The sequence below is a fragment of the Ambystoma mexicanum genome, chromosome 12, assembly GCF_040938575.1.
Source record: "Ambystoma mexicanum isolate Mex_15411 chromosome 12, UKY_AmexF1_1, whole genome shotgun sequence".
Classification (NCBI taxonomy): Eukaryota; Metazoa; Chordata; class Amphibia; order Caudata; family Ambystomatidae; genus Ambystoma; species Ambystoma mexicanum.
The window spans coordinates 524,034,109-524,048,739 of NC_090936.1; the positions used below are offsets into that span (position 1 = coordinate 524,034,109).

The window sequence follows — 14,631 nt, forward strand, 5'->3', positions numbered from 1 at the left end:
TCTGAAGAACGGACTCACCCTAAAAGGTCATTGAAGGCAACTGTGTAAACTGGCTAGCAAACCTTTCTGTAACTCACTTTCTAATGTATGCCGCAGATTTTTGATGTTTCTGTGATTGAGCGATTCTGGACCTTGAGAGGGAATCTCCAATTGTTCAGAGGACAGGATAGGTCATTCCAGCTATGAAAAAGGCCAATTGGTTATCCAGGGAGTGTTAAAAAAGGCAATCTGTTTGACTGCTCATTCATAGTCCAAAATGGGTGTTAAGTTAACATTTGGGTAGGTGATGGATGACCCTTAATTTCCCCATCTCAGATCCAGAAGTGGCCATTTTATTGCCTGTTCTAGTCATTAACTGCCATTATAGTGTCCTTTTCGTGCCAAGGATGACTAGGCGACTGCCTATTGTACAGCTCATTGAGTATGCTCTTTGAGCGGAGAAATAATATTCAAGATTGCTCTTGCAATAATCAAAAGTTCATAGCTGCTTCTCTCTTAAACTAAGGAACTTTGGTTTCCTGTTTTAGAACTGGAATGGGCCTTTAGCTTGCTAATTATAAAAAAAACCCTCCAGCACAGGTATTTGCTTGGTTGCTGTTGGTGTGATCATATGCAAGATTGTGTGTCTTACAACTATGAAGCTGGGCAAATGCTATCCGTTTCTTGGGTATCTCAGAGCCACTACTGGTGTAGGGTTCTGTTATGGGAAGCCAACCTTTGTGATCCTGTTGGGGAAAGATTTTCTTTTTGCACCTTTCCCTCCAAAGACCAAAGATTCCCATGGGACCCTTTCTATCCTCTGGCCTGGTGGACCGATGTATAGGAGCCCAACCTAGTTAGTGAACAGGGACAACTCTAGGAGCTGTAGCCAATCCAATCAAGGTAGCATGAAGAGTGGTCAGGTTAATTGTCAGGAAGGGGTGAGCCTGGTCATGGGTCCGCGATGGATGAAGTCACAAGGATTACAATTAAATAAGTAGTTCTAAAAACACTATATTTATGGGCAAGCAAACGCTATAAAAAAATACTATGAGCAGGTAGTAATATCACACAAACTAATAATGCAATACATATATACAGACCCAGTAGACGGTGTAATAAAACCACAAAACCGCCAGCCCGCCAAACGCCCCCCCCCCCCCACCCCCCAACAATACTGGAAGGAAAGGTATGGTTGGCTTTACAATGGCAGACCAAAAGTATACAACCTTAACTTCAGAAGTCCAACCCTGGGGCCTTGTGCCCTGCAAGTTTACAAAGTTTCAAGTAGTTTTGTAAGGCACAAAAAAGTTAGGAGGAGGGTCTTGTGGATGGGAAAATAGTACCAGAAGTCAGATAAGAATCTATTCTAGTGAAAAAAACTGTCCCAAACTTTCAGTGCTTGCACAAACCAGCACTGGCAAAGCCAAACTATTGAAAAAGTTAGGGAAACATTTGAAAGGGGAGATGGGTGTTCAGGTAAGTACAACAGTAACTCGCCCCTCATGGCAGGTCTTCAGAGGGTTGTCGGAAGTCGCGTTTACCGCTGTTTCCTCTGGACCTTGGTGCCCAGGAGTTGCAGGTTGAAGTGAATCCCTGGTCAGCCACATATGCTGGTGCAACGTGTTCTAGTTGAAGAATGCAGCTCACTTTGGCGCAGGCCTCCTCTCAGCACACGATTGGATGTAGTAAAACAGTTTCTGGTGATTGTCGCCGTTGCAGGGTTTGTAGAGGACACAATTGTCGACGTGTGCCGCATATCTCTGGTCCCATAGATGTTGAAATGCTGAAATTTGGCAGAGCCGACCTCCATAGGACAAGCTGGCAGTCCCCAAAGTTCCGGGCCAAATCGCGGAACGGTAATGTCTGCAGTGCGGTAGCCCAAACCTCAAGATGATCAGCCACAGATTGGTTCAGGGGCACGTCCGAAGGCTCTGGTACGCAGGACACCAAGCAGATGTCTGGAAAGAATGTTCCCTCCACACGCAGGGTTGAAGCTTCTACAACGGATTCATAACACAGCTCTCCAGGACAGCAGCAGAAGTTGATTGCCAGTCCTCCTTCACACGGGTCCACTCTCTCTTCACTCATCTTCAGCAATGCAGGATACTCTTGGGTATGGCTGAAGGAACCCTCTTACCCAAAGTCAGGTGAGTGTTCAGACTCAGTTGTCCAATGGCGAGATCTGCCCACTGAACCACACCAGCAGTGGTTCAATCAAGGACCACTGTGGGTCTCATGCAAGCTGCACACCAGACCTTCAGGCACCAGCATGTGGATTGGGACCAGACAGTCTCAGCCCACTTCCTGGGAACACACACATGGCCCTGCACTAGTCAGCAAAAACCAAGGCTTTCCCGGGCACTGCATGACCATAAAATGAATTTCCTGACCTAGCAGGTCAGGGAGAATGTGTACTGTAATGGTGTGCGCTGAGGTTTTTGGAACCACCCCAAAACCAGTGCGCGCACAAATTCCACTAAAAGTTCGACTCTCGTGCTACAGCCATGGATCACATGCCAGAGAGACAATAATTCAGGCATATAAACTTGGCATTTATTTAATAATAAGTTGATAAAAAAAGCAATTTGGCATAAATGTAAAAATTCCAGGTTGTAAGTTACAAATATTTAGAGTACTAGTCAGCCCACAAGTGACGCATAGCAACTGGAACTGCCGCTAGGGGCTATCCAGCCAGGGCGTCGGCACGTGCTCTGTGCAAAACCAACTGGAGAGTCTCTTGCGATCAGTCTATGTGTGTACACTTTGATCAGGTGAGCTTGTCACTCAGCATCACGTAAATCAGTCTAGAACATTCAGCGCAACATAGCATGTTTTCTCTAGCATGGGGTCTGGCATGGATTCACATGCTCATGAATATTCCCCGTCAGCCCAGGAATCCTTAGTAAAAGATACTGTTTCACTTTTACAAACTGTATTTCTCCTCTAAACCAATCACTGTGCTCTCATGCTGCCCCCAGCCAATGACTGCCCTCTCCTTAAGACCCTTCTCTGGCAGCCACCATCTTAAGATTTCTAGTGCACGTTCAAGTGTTGGGAGTGCTTGAGTTTTGCTCTGTGAGCTATTCTACGGTTCTTGGCTGTTTTTCGATGGAAAACGTTTTATTTTTGTCAAAAAGAGCCTGGGTGCTCTTCTCTCCATCTGCCGACAAGCAGGGACCTGTTTGTCAGTGAATTTCAGCGCCCCTCAAGGGCAAGGATTGTCGAATTTTCCTCGAAGTTTCCAGAAGGCCATCGGCCCTACTACGCACCTCCTGACCAGATGCAGACTGCAGAACGTAATTGTGTCAGACAAACTCATTCAATCCCTCTACTGCCTTCCCCCGAACTACAAAGGAGATTGCGAGATCTGCCTCGGCTTCGCCAAGAGAACGATGAAGGATCGTCACAATAGACTGGTGTGGCTAAGCGGCAAGGCCTCTGCCCCATACCCCAAGCAAGGTCATGCCTCACTCAGGACTGGCTGGTCTGAGGCGCTGGCTTCTAAGTCCTTTGAGGGCGCCCCATCCGCGGAGGCCCAAGACAAGGCCAAGCAGCGCAAGTCCGGTTCCATAAGGGTCACTGCGCAATCGGGTCCCGCGATGGGCAGGGCACGATCAGGCACGATCAGTCACCATCCGCTTCCATAGCCAGCCAGCGATTGAGCTCCTCCTCAAAAAGCGAGTTGTCCAACCCGGCTAAGCTGCGGGAGAAACAGAGTAGCCGAGGACGGAGGAAAAGGTGGCCGACTTGCCAAAGGAGGCCCAAGCGGCGCAGGAGAAATCTTCGACGATTGAGCTGGTGGCGTCTGCACTCTCGAAGGCCCAAGGAGCTGACCCTGTGAAGGTAGCCCCTACTTCACTGAGGGTGTCTCTTCCTCCAAGGCGGGAGGCATCAGCTGCGGCGGCAAAGCCGGCTGGCACACCAGAGAAGAGGATGCCATCTCCGAGCCCGGCTCCGACCCCTCATGGTGCAAAATGGGGGGAGGGGGCGATGAAGTCACAGGCCGTGCTCCAGGCGATGGAAGATGCGTCCACGGACGATGAGGACCTGGAGTCCCTGCACTCGGGCCTATTGGTTTGACCACGCGAGCTCAGCCGAGAGATGTATCCCTGGACATCCTTTCGACCCGACACACGTTGGTGTCAGAAAGGCAGAAAAAGATGCCGCAGACTCCGACCCCGGATCAGCCTTTGGCTAAAAAGATGTAGTCAACTGACTCCCCCGTATCAGCCTCCACACGCATGTCAAGTGCCCTTCCCCCAGTGGACACTGGGACGGGCATGGCGACAATGACGATGTCGCCACGGAGGGCGGATCTCGGCAACCGGGGGCGTCCCCACCGGATGAGGTGGGATCGTTTCACGCCATGGTCACCAAAGCTTCCGAACTTTTCCAGTTCACGCCGGAGGAAACCAAGAAGGAGGGTTTCCTATACCAAAGGCGCAAGGCCAAGAGGAAGATCATCATGTCGGCACCCCTCCTGGATGACGTGTGGGAGGAAGGCCTGGCCCTCTTAAGGAATCCTTGCACGGTCCCGACCAAACTGGATAGTCTGGAGAACAGCCACCCCAAGAATAACGTCCACCACCCCAAAATCATATCCGTACCACCACCATCTATGTATCAGACTCTACAGCAAGCAAGCATATTCTTACAGAAATGTTTGTGAAGCAGTACTGAACTAATGCTGGGCATTCACCTTGCTCCACAGAACATTAATCAGTGCAGACATACAAGGAATGTCCGTTGGCATCAAGTCTCAACATTCAGACCACTTTCGAAACATTAACTTTGGTAAGCACTATCCCGGACTAGCACACATGCTCAGATTTATATTAGCTTACATAGAACCTGACATTAATTGCAACCAACTTTTCTTCTTTTTCCTCTTCCTCGGTTCACCTTCATATCCTACAATTGTGTGGAATGTAACTAACATGATGTAAATATGTTCAATGATATATAAATGTAATTGTTTTTATTTAAACATGGTATTTTTGCATCACCCATCTTGTTGAATAAACATGTTTGTCACCATGCATAAACTTCACTCTTTTCATGCACAATTGGGCTACTTTTATATGTCTCACCCAATCAACTTGACACTATTTACCAAATCTGCTCAAACTGTGGTATGACTTATGAATGCTACAGCCTTGACAAAGAACCATTTGGGGTTGAAACAGTGTCAAGACCCAATGGCAAAATTCTAGAGCAAGTCTGCTCTGTTTTACGACACAGTATTGTTTGAAACATTAGAGATTCTCACAAATCTTACACGCAAAGCTGATATCGCAAGATTTCCACAATTATCTGATCCAGAAAAAGAACCAGGATGGCCTGAGAGTTGAACTAGACCTTTCATCCTTGAGCCTTTCCCTATCCCTCCAAGTTCAAGATTGTTACTCCGGCACTCATTGCGGAGACACTGTGTGGGGGGAGACTGGATGTGCTCACTATATCTTAAGATGCATACCTGCACGTCCCGATTTGAGAGCCCCATCATTCCTTCCTCCAGTTCTGGATCATGGCCTTTCATTTCCAATATAAGGCCCCCCTTTTTTGCCTCAAATCGGCTGCAGGGGTCTTTGCAGGGTTAATGAATGATGTAGCAGCCCTACTCAAGGTGGACGGCTACCACATTTAGCCATACCTCGACGACTGGCTCGTCCGAGCGGAATCGCCCGAGGGAGTCCAGCGCACAGCTGCCACACCTATGCACATGTTATAGGACTTGGGGTTCTCAATCAACCTCAGGAAGTTGCTGATACTTCCCACGCAGTCCTTAACATTCCTGGGGCTTATTTGGGATACAAGGGTGGAAAGGATCTTTCCCTCGGAGCACAAGATCATGGCCCTCAAGAAGGCCACGGGGTATTTTCTCAGCAGACCGGTAACCTCGGCATGGTGGTACTTGCACCTCCTCAAAATAATGCTGGTTTGCCTCTTGGCGCTGCCAAACACAAGGCTGCAGATGAGGAGGTTGCAGCTGCATTTATTAGCCCCTTGGAATCAGGAGACTGGTTCCCAAGCGGCTCCAGTCAGCGTACCACAACGTCTTCACGATGACCTTTCATGGTGGAGGGCAGACGCCAACCTGTTAGGGGGCAGGCCATTCAGGCAGCCACTACCAGAGATCACCATTGCCACAGATTCGTCCCTTGAGGGATGGGGGTGGCTACCCTGGACAACCACAGTGTCCATGGTGTCTGGTCACGGCTGAAACAACTGTGTCACATCAACTGACTCGAGATGATGGCCATCTGGCTTGCTCTCAAAGCGTTCCTCCCCATGGTCAGCAACAGGTCGGTTTGCGTTCAGACAGCTCCACGTGCATGTATTACATCAACAAGCAGGGAAGTATCAGATCTCCTCCTCCTCTGCAGGCTGTCGATAGAGATATGGGAGTGGGCACTGGCGAACCACATTTTATCGGCATACCACCTCCTGAGTGAATCCAAGTTGGAGGCAGACAGACAGCAGGCTGGGGGTCGACAACTACGTGTGGCAGTTGAACGAGGATGTCCTGAGGGGGATATTCATCAGGTGGGGCCATCCGCAGGTGGACCTATTCGACACCAAGAGCAACGGGAGATGCCACTAGTTTGCGTCCTGGATGGGGCAAGAGTGGGTCTCTCTGGGGGATGTGTTGCAGATTCAGTGGAGCGACACGAGTGCATATGCCTTTCCTCCCACTCCGTTGATTCACAGGGTCATCTGCAAGGTAAAGGAGTCTGAGGCTTCGGCTCATCTTGATAGCGCCATGGTGGCCATCCAGACCTTGGTTCTCAGAACTCCTCTTACTGTCGGTTCAACCTACGGTCCCATTTCCGTTGGATCCAGCCCCCCTACTCTCCCAGCAGGGGGGCACAGAGGTTCACCCCGCTCCACAGAAGTTGGCCCTGGCAGCGTGGTTCCTGAACAAGTCACCTTGAAACATCTGCGCCTGTCGCAGGGCAACCTGGCCATCATTCAGGGGGCAAGAAGCGACGCCACAAGGAGTCAGTACAAATTGAATTGAATTGATGTTTTATTTATATTACGCTCGTACACAAGTGTTTCAGAGCACGAAAATGCAAATACAAAAGCAAATGGACTAGGTTCTGTCACTGGGCCAAAGCAAAGATAGATAGATCCCCTGGCATGCTCAGTGGACTTGTTCTCCTTCTCTGTGCATCTGGCTCCCTCCAATGTGCAGGTAGACACCTGCCGTACTTATCTGGCGGCCATAGGGACCTACAAGAACTCTGCAGATAACATCTTCCCCTCCAACCCGGTGGTCAAAAAGCCCTTGGTGGGTCTGCCCAGATTGTACTCCCCTGTGCAAGCATCCACATCATGTCTGGGACCTTAAAGTGGTGCTGGGCACCCTGGCTCACAAGCCTTTTGAGCCCATGGCGTCAGCGGATATAAGGTTGGTCACTATAAAGACTGCTCTACTAGTTGGCCTTACACCAGCATGCAGGATCAGTGAGCTACAGGCGCTGGTGGCTTCAGAGCCATATACCACATTTCACCGGGACAAAGTGGTGCTTGGGACGCACCCTGCGTTTCTCCGTAAGGTTGTGTCATCAATTCACCTTAAAGAGGAGATGGTACTTCTGGCATTTTGTGAATCCAAAGGATGAGGTTCAGAAGGTATTGCACTGTCTGGACGTCAGACGTGCTCTAAGATTTTACCTGGACAGGACAAAGAGCTTCCGTAAATCGATGCATTGTTAATCACTTTTGGCAGGTCAAATCCAGGTTGTCAGGCATTCAAGCCTTCTATAGCTAGGTAGATGGTGATGGCCATCAAGGAGGAGTATGAGGGGCAGCACAGGTCACAGGTTAGTTGGGGGTTTGTCTCAACATGAGCTCAATTGATAAACCTAGGCTCAATGCTTTAAAATCTAAAGCAATCACCGTCGCCAACCAAGGTCGACTGCTGATGAAAAAATGCTGTGGTTTCACGCTGAGACCTCTTATTGACTGTTACCAAATGAAAGCACTGTAAATACTAGCGTATGGTGCGGAAACGGTCTTCTCCTTCCGTCTTGAAAATTTGGTCTGTCATCGAAGGAATCTTTAGGAACAGAGTGCTGAGAATTCCTCTTGGTACCCCAATTCAAGCCATACATATGGAGCTGGAGTTGATGGCTATTAAAACCATTGTCACTTGGAAGTCGCTAGCGCTGTACAGAAAATGTGTGATTACTACAGACAGCGGGGGATTTACAGTACGAAAAGGTGCAATAAACAAAAACAACGAAGCAACATTGTTTGAATGGCAATTGATCTGCCGAGCGATCATTCTCGAATTGGGAGAATCTGATCAAACTCTGATAGAGAATCTGAATAAAATCAAAGAGATTATATCGCTGATTGGATCGCTACCCAAGACGAAAGACAAGGGCTGAAAATGTTTGCCAGACCATGGCCGGACACAAGGAAGTTAAACACGCTCCCAAAATATCCTGAACAGTTTCCAAATTGGTACTTGGAGATTACTATCTCAGATTTAGACTGAATTTATTGCCAACCAGCGAGATACTCTGTATCAGGTCAGAAGTCTCTTCCAAACCCACTTACAGATTATGCCAGATGGAAGGTAGTGTTGAGTCACTAAAGCACCTGGTTTTACTCTGCCCAACAATGGAGGACAACAGATGCCGCCTATTAATGACACAAATCACCAAGAACTATGTTGGAAGGACACCAGCGAGCTGGTGGCTTGAACTATTAAGGGGAGACCACAATTCACTCATCTTGTCCTTGGTGAAACTAAGTTTTCTCGAAGATTGGCTTGAACCGAAGAGGAGAGGACTACGGAGGTGACCAGGCTAGCAATGAGTAGCACAAAGTATGGATGATTCAAGAATTAATTGCGTTTTCTGTGATAGCCTAATTGTTTGCAAATTAATTTGTTTTTTATGTATTTTCAATATTTATTCTGAGGCAAAAGTTTTTCCTTTTTGTTGAACCAAATAAAGCCTTTACTAAATAAATAAATCCGCACGGCTTCACCAGGCAGTTCAATGGTCCAGGAGGATGCAGCATGCTTCATTTCTTCGTCGGGTTCTTGTTCCCAGTGGTCGACTCTGTCTTCTGTCCAAGAAGCCTGGTTTTTTAAGCAGGTTTCTCCCATTCATGCACCACCTACCTGTCATTCCCACAGCATGGTGGCTGTTCTGCATGGACAAGTTCAAGTTTCCATGGAGACAAAGGACAGGGGAGTTTCGTGCAACTCCCTCGCTTCCTGCCCTTGTAGACAGACTGGAGCCAGAGGTGGGTTTCAGTACTGAAGCCTGCCAAAGGTAAAATGTACAAAGGGTTTAAACATGGCTTGGTGCACAGAGTAAAACCCCAAGAAAGATCTCACAAACAAGAAATGATGAAAAAAGACTGGGGCCATTTTGACACAATTGTCACCCATGGGTGCCATACTGCAGCTGAGGATTCAGCCTGCTTTAGAAAAGCATTAATGGTAGGAAAATTAAACCACTGCCACCAGCCATTTGAAGTAGTGAGGGTAACATAAAAATGTTACATGAGTAAGTAGGAAAAGGGGCTAGTAAGTAACCTCCCAACACTCCACATAAGATGGGGTGTGCTGGACCTACAAAGATACAAAGTAAGTAAAGTTAATTTCACTTTACTATTCTTGGGAACTGTATTTCACCCAAGAACAGGTATCTAAATGAGAAGTCTGAGTCTTATGAGAAGTCTAAAGGATTTCTCTGTGACACTGCACTGAAGGTGCTGTGTGTCACCATACACAAAGTAGATGCCTATGGAGTTTGTCAGACTCCAAAATCAAAGGACACACATAATCCAAACCTGATCAAAACACACGAGAGAGTGAGGAAAAAAGGACTCATTCACTCTAGGGTTAAAATTTAAAAAACGTCCAGCGAGAGCTGGGGGTCTCTAAGGTGGGAGGAATTAAGCACTAAAAAATGAAAATTCTCCCTAACAGTGTTCACATTTAAAAAAAAAAAAAAATCCCATCTACACATGGATAGTCCAGTGCATATACAACTATGCTATTGATTATCAAAAAAGACCCTGCCTTTCACAACTAAGAGCTCACTCTACCAAAGGTAGAGGAGCTACTTTAGCATTTATTGCAAACATCCCCCTAGACGCTATTTGCAAAGCAGCTACATGGAGTTCCGTACATACTTACTCAGAATTACTGCATTGACACATTCTAAAGCGGATGCACAGGTGGGACAAGCAGTGCTAAAACATTTATTTGCTACTGTACCTTCTCACAACCCACCACCTTCTCCAGACACTGCTCGCTAGTCTATGCAAAGCATGTCATCTAAGCCGATCCACAAGCCTCAGAAGGGATACATTACTCACCATAATTGTATTTTTGATGCTTGTATCTCTTAGATTCACATGTTCCCTCCCTTCCTCCGAGTGGATTAGAAGGTGCATAAATGTTTTCTGGCTTTATCTACTTTAATAACTCTGTACTCGCGCTACACTTCATGCTACCTCTTGTCGGAAACAAAACGATCTGAGTGACCTTGACGCATGAAGGATCATGGGTACAGAGGACGTCACACTAGGGATAGTATTACTGGCACCCCCTATTCGACGTCCCTTTTCGAGTGTCGAAAACAAAAACTGTAATACTCTGCGGTTCCACTAGACGTCGGCCTATGCACAGCATGTGAATCTAAGCAGATACAAGCATCAGAAATATGATTACGGTGAGTAATGTATCCCATATACAGACACACACAGGCAAAGAGACATTTTCAGAAAGGTAAGTAAACAAACACAATATAAAAGCAATGCAATACTTCTGATAAGTAAACCAGTGTAAAAAGAGTAACCTGAAGTTACAAGACCAGCATAAACAGGTAAGCACTTTTCAACACTTGTAATATTTTCTTTAGAGAGGCATTAGGCTTTAGAAGTCTTTCTCTATCTAGGTATGAGATTGTCTCTGAGGCAGAGGAGTGTGGGGGTCACTGGGCATCAGTGGCCTGTTATAGGTAGAACAGGATAAGGCACACGCCATAGAAAAGTCAGCGTTCCAGAGGATTATTGTGTAACCAGTACTAAGCTTTTAGCAGGTAAAACGTGTTGAGGGACTTAAGGCTCCATGAATGTTGTACACAAAGACAAGCTGGTTTCTTGAACCATTGCTGAAAAATAGGAGTTCCCTCGATACCAAGCAGGAACAATCATAACTCGCAGCTATTTCCATCATTAGTTGGAACTGTTGTGGGTTTAACAATTTGCTGAAATGTAATATTTTGGACCCGAGCTTGGACATGCTTAGTATTATCCTAATTCATGAAACCATGGCAGTGAAACATCTCAATTTGGATGGTTGCACATCATATAGTCATCCTGGCACACGTGGGCCTCTTGGCTGTTCTTCGGGTGGGGGGGACTGTTGACATTAGTTAATAATAGTATGAAGATGTCATCTAATTTCATTTCTTTATCAAATGAACTACTTGTCATATTGGTAATCATCAATTTATATTGGAATCCAAAGTCGCGTACTAAAGAAAGTATAATTACTGAATTTTCCAAAAAGCTGTCCTACATAATGATAATGTATTAATTTATTAAATGATCATAGGAGGAGACTTTAATTCGATAGTAAAGGAATTCTCCCCTTTTCAACCTAGATATCGAAATAATCCCCAGACTAAGTCAGCTTATGATCGAGGGCGTTGCTGGATGCATTTTCTTGTAGACTGGAATATGCATATTATATTATTCATCACGCTAGCGACCAACTTGATTTTACTTGGAGGAGAGGGAACTCCTGTTCATTGATTACATGGCGGTATCAGAAACGCTATTAAAGATGTGTGAACCTATTGTAATATTAAACTTGGGTATTGGTGATCATATGATGTTAAAATGCAGACTAAATATGGTGGTTGAAGCATTGACGTACTCAAATAACCTGGCATTAGTGGATGTAGGTAGGGCATGCCTATCGATTAGATGGAATCCTAAAATATGCAGGCAGCGGACCTTTCTAGTAAACTGAGATATGTGTAAAATAGGTAACACCGCAATAACCATTCTAGCCAAGCGAAGAATTGGTGAGAGTAACATCGCCATAAGACATCACATACATCAACTCACTTTAAAGCAACAAATGAGTCAGACAATTAGATACCCAAATAATTTTAACATTGAGATTACTGTACTTAAAAGCACACGGAATAAAGATATTAGAAGGGCTGAAGGCTGGGAATCGATGCCATCTCTTTCAGGAAGATCAAAAAGCACATACAAGTAAGATGCAGGGACAATATTAAAAGGGTAAAGAGGGCACGAGTATTGGCAGATAATCAAAAAATAGTTTCTTTACTCTGTAAGTGCGAGGCAAAGGCTGTCTGGGTGATTTTGCGCAATCCGGCTAGAACAGTTGGCACAGAGTTCGATTCTTCAGTCACTGGGGAGACGTGTCGTACATATAATAAAGAAAAATATGCTCTACCGAATAGTTTTGCTCCTCTTGACATCACTCCTCTCATTCAACATATTCCCGGGAAATGTCGTTGGAAATTGGAGGATTTGTTATGGGCCATCAACAAATTAACGTATTCAAAAGCGGCAGGGCCTGATGGGCTACTGCAATGTCTTCTAAAAGATGACCCGTGCTTCTGGCCAAAATGATCAAACCTACTTTTGACTTGATCTTCGTAACCAAAACTATACCTACATCATGGCTCATGCCTACTATTATACCCATTCATAAAAAGGGGCCAATTGATGACCCATGCAATTATCATCCAATTTCACTTATTGATGCGCCTGCCAAGATATTTCCATCTTTATTGTTAAACGATCTGGAGAAATGGGTATCTGATCATCATCTTCTGTCTCGCTTTCAAGTGGGATTTAGAAAAGCGATGGGTGCCATTTTTAAATGCCTCCATATTAGCCCACCTTCTTGAAACTTCTTTCCTTACTTCTTTTGGTGCGATTTATATGGCATCCTTAGATTTGTCAGCTGCGTTTGACGGTGTTAATAGAACACTGTTATGGAAGAAGATGATCAAGTATGGTATACCGGAATATTTGGTAGGGTTTATAGCGCTACTCCATAATCACACGTCCTATAAGATCCGCTTAAATCGTTCTAGGTTTATGACTGAGCCAGTCGATACAGAAGTTGGTGTGAAACGGGGATGTCAACTTGCTGCAATTCTCTTTAACTTGTATATAAGTGATATGGATAAGATCTGGGAGAATTGTCACTTTTCCAGTGAAATAAGGAGATGCCAGAATACATTGGTTAGCTTTTGCAGACGTTATAATCTTGTTTGATCGGACGCCTTATGGCCTCCAAAAAAAGCTAAACTTGTTTTCGGTGTATGCTAAAATGCACAATCTCTCCACTAACCTATCTAAATCCAATATAATAGTATTTGCTAATCGAAAGAAAGTCTGTAGATTTGCTTGGGAGATGGATGGGGTTATAATTCAAAGGGTGTTAGCAACGCGATATCTGGGATACAATCTACGTGACTCCAATTAGGTGTCTATGTGGAGTGAGACTCTTAACCTAAAAATAGTGCATTTTATATCGAAAGTGAAAATCATTTATCAGAGGTACTCAAAATTTTCAATAACTCAGATTATTGAGTTCTACTTGCTAAAAGTAGAACCAATTATCTTGTATGGATTGGACCTTTTTGTTTACTTGATTTGACAAGTTTTAAATAAATTACAAGGAAGAATTTGGAAAGCGGTATTGGGCTTCCCCAAATCTCTTCCTAACACGTTGATTCTTTATGAACTGGGTTTAAATTCTCTTGCTGATAAACATTTATGGAGGATGTTAGTGAATTATGCGAAAATTATATTGCCTGCGCCAAACTCGTTTTATGAAGATCTCAGAAAATGGTACTAAAGGCACACCCTGTATCAATACATAGGTATGAAAAAATGGAAGTAACTTTGCGGTTAATTGCTATGGATCAGAAAGATTTGTATGACTGGCCTGGCACTGTGAAAAAGAGATTTTTCAAATTAGATTGGGCTAATAGTGCTGATCGTAATGCTACTTCTGATGTTTAATATGCTTAGAATCACATGCTGTGCATATAGTCTGACATCCAGTGGTCACCGCAGAGTATTGCATCTTGTTTTTCGAAAGGGGACGTCGACATAGGCATGTCTTTTAACACTATCCCTATAGTGACTTGTAGTGTACCCAAAATCCCTCACGCGTCAAGGTCCCTCAGATTGTTTTTTTCCGCCCAGCATACTGGTCACCTTAAGTGGAGCTTGTAAGAGACATTGCCATTGCTCGACCCTTGGTCGATTTTGTTTAATTATTTTTAACTAACATCACCTCCAGCCCTCTTTCCACGGCCATTCCACATCTCCGCCGAGACCAGATCTTCGACGGACAGTGGTTTTTGATGGACGGTGATCCTATCGGCGCTGCTGAACACGTGGCCCGGCCTCGCCGGCCTACACAGTAGGGAGAGTGGGGTCGGGGTGGACATTTCTGTCTCATACTAGAATGCCTTTCCCTTTCTCCCCCCTTTCCTTCCGGGTCGTTATTACTTATGTCCTCAGCTATGGAGAGGACTCCTTTTTAGATTTTGCCCAATTTGTAAAGGCAAATTCCCGTGGAAGGACCAGCACAGGCGATGTAACCGCTGC

At 45.4% G+C, this 14,631-nt stretch overlaps 1 protein-coding gene across 1 annotated transcript in view; it reads left to right on the plus strand.

Moving 5' to 3' along the window:
* The window catches only part of PATL1 (PAT1 homolog 1, processing body mRNA decay factor), a 706,345-nt gene that overhangs the window by 138,603 nt on the left and 553,111 nt on the right, over positions 1-14,631 (plus strand). The gene's annotated exons all lie outside the window — the stretch shown is intronic.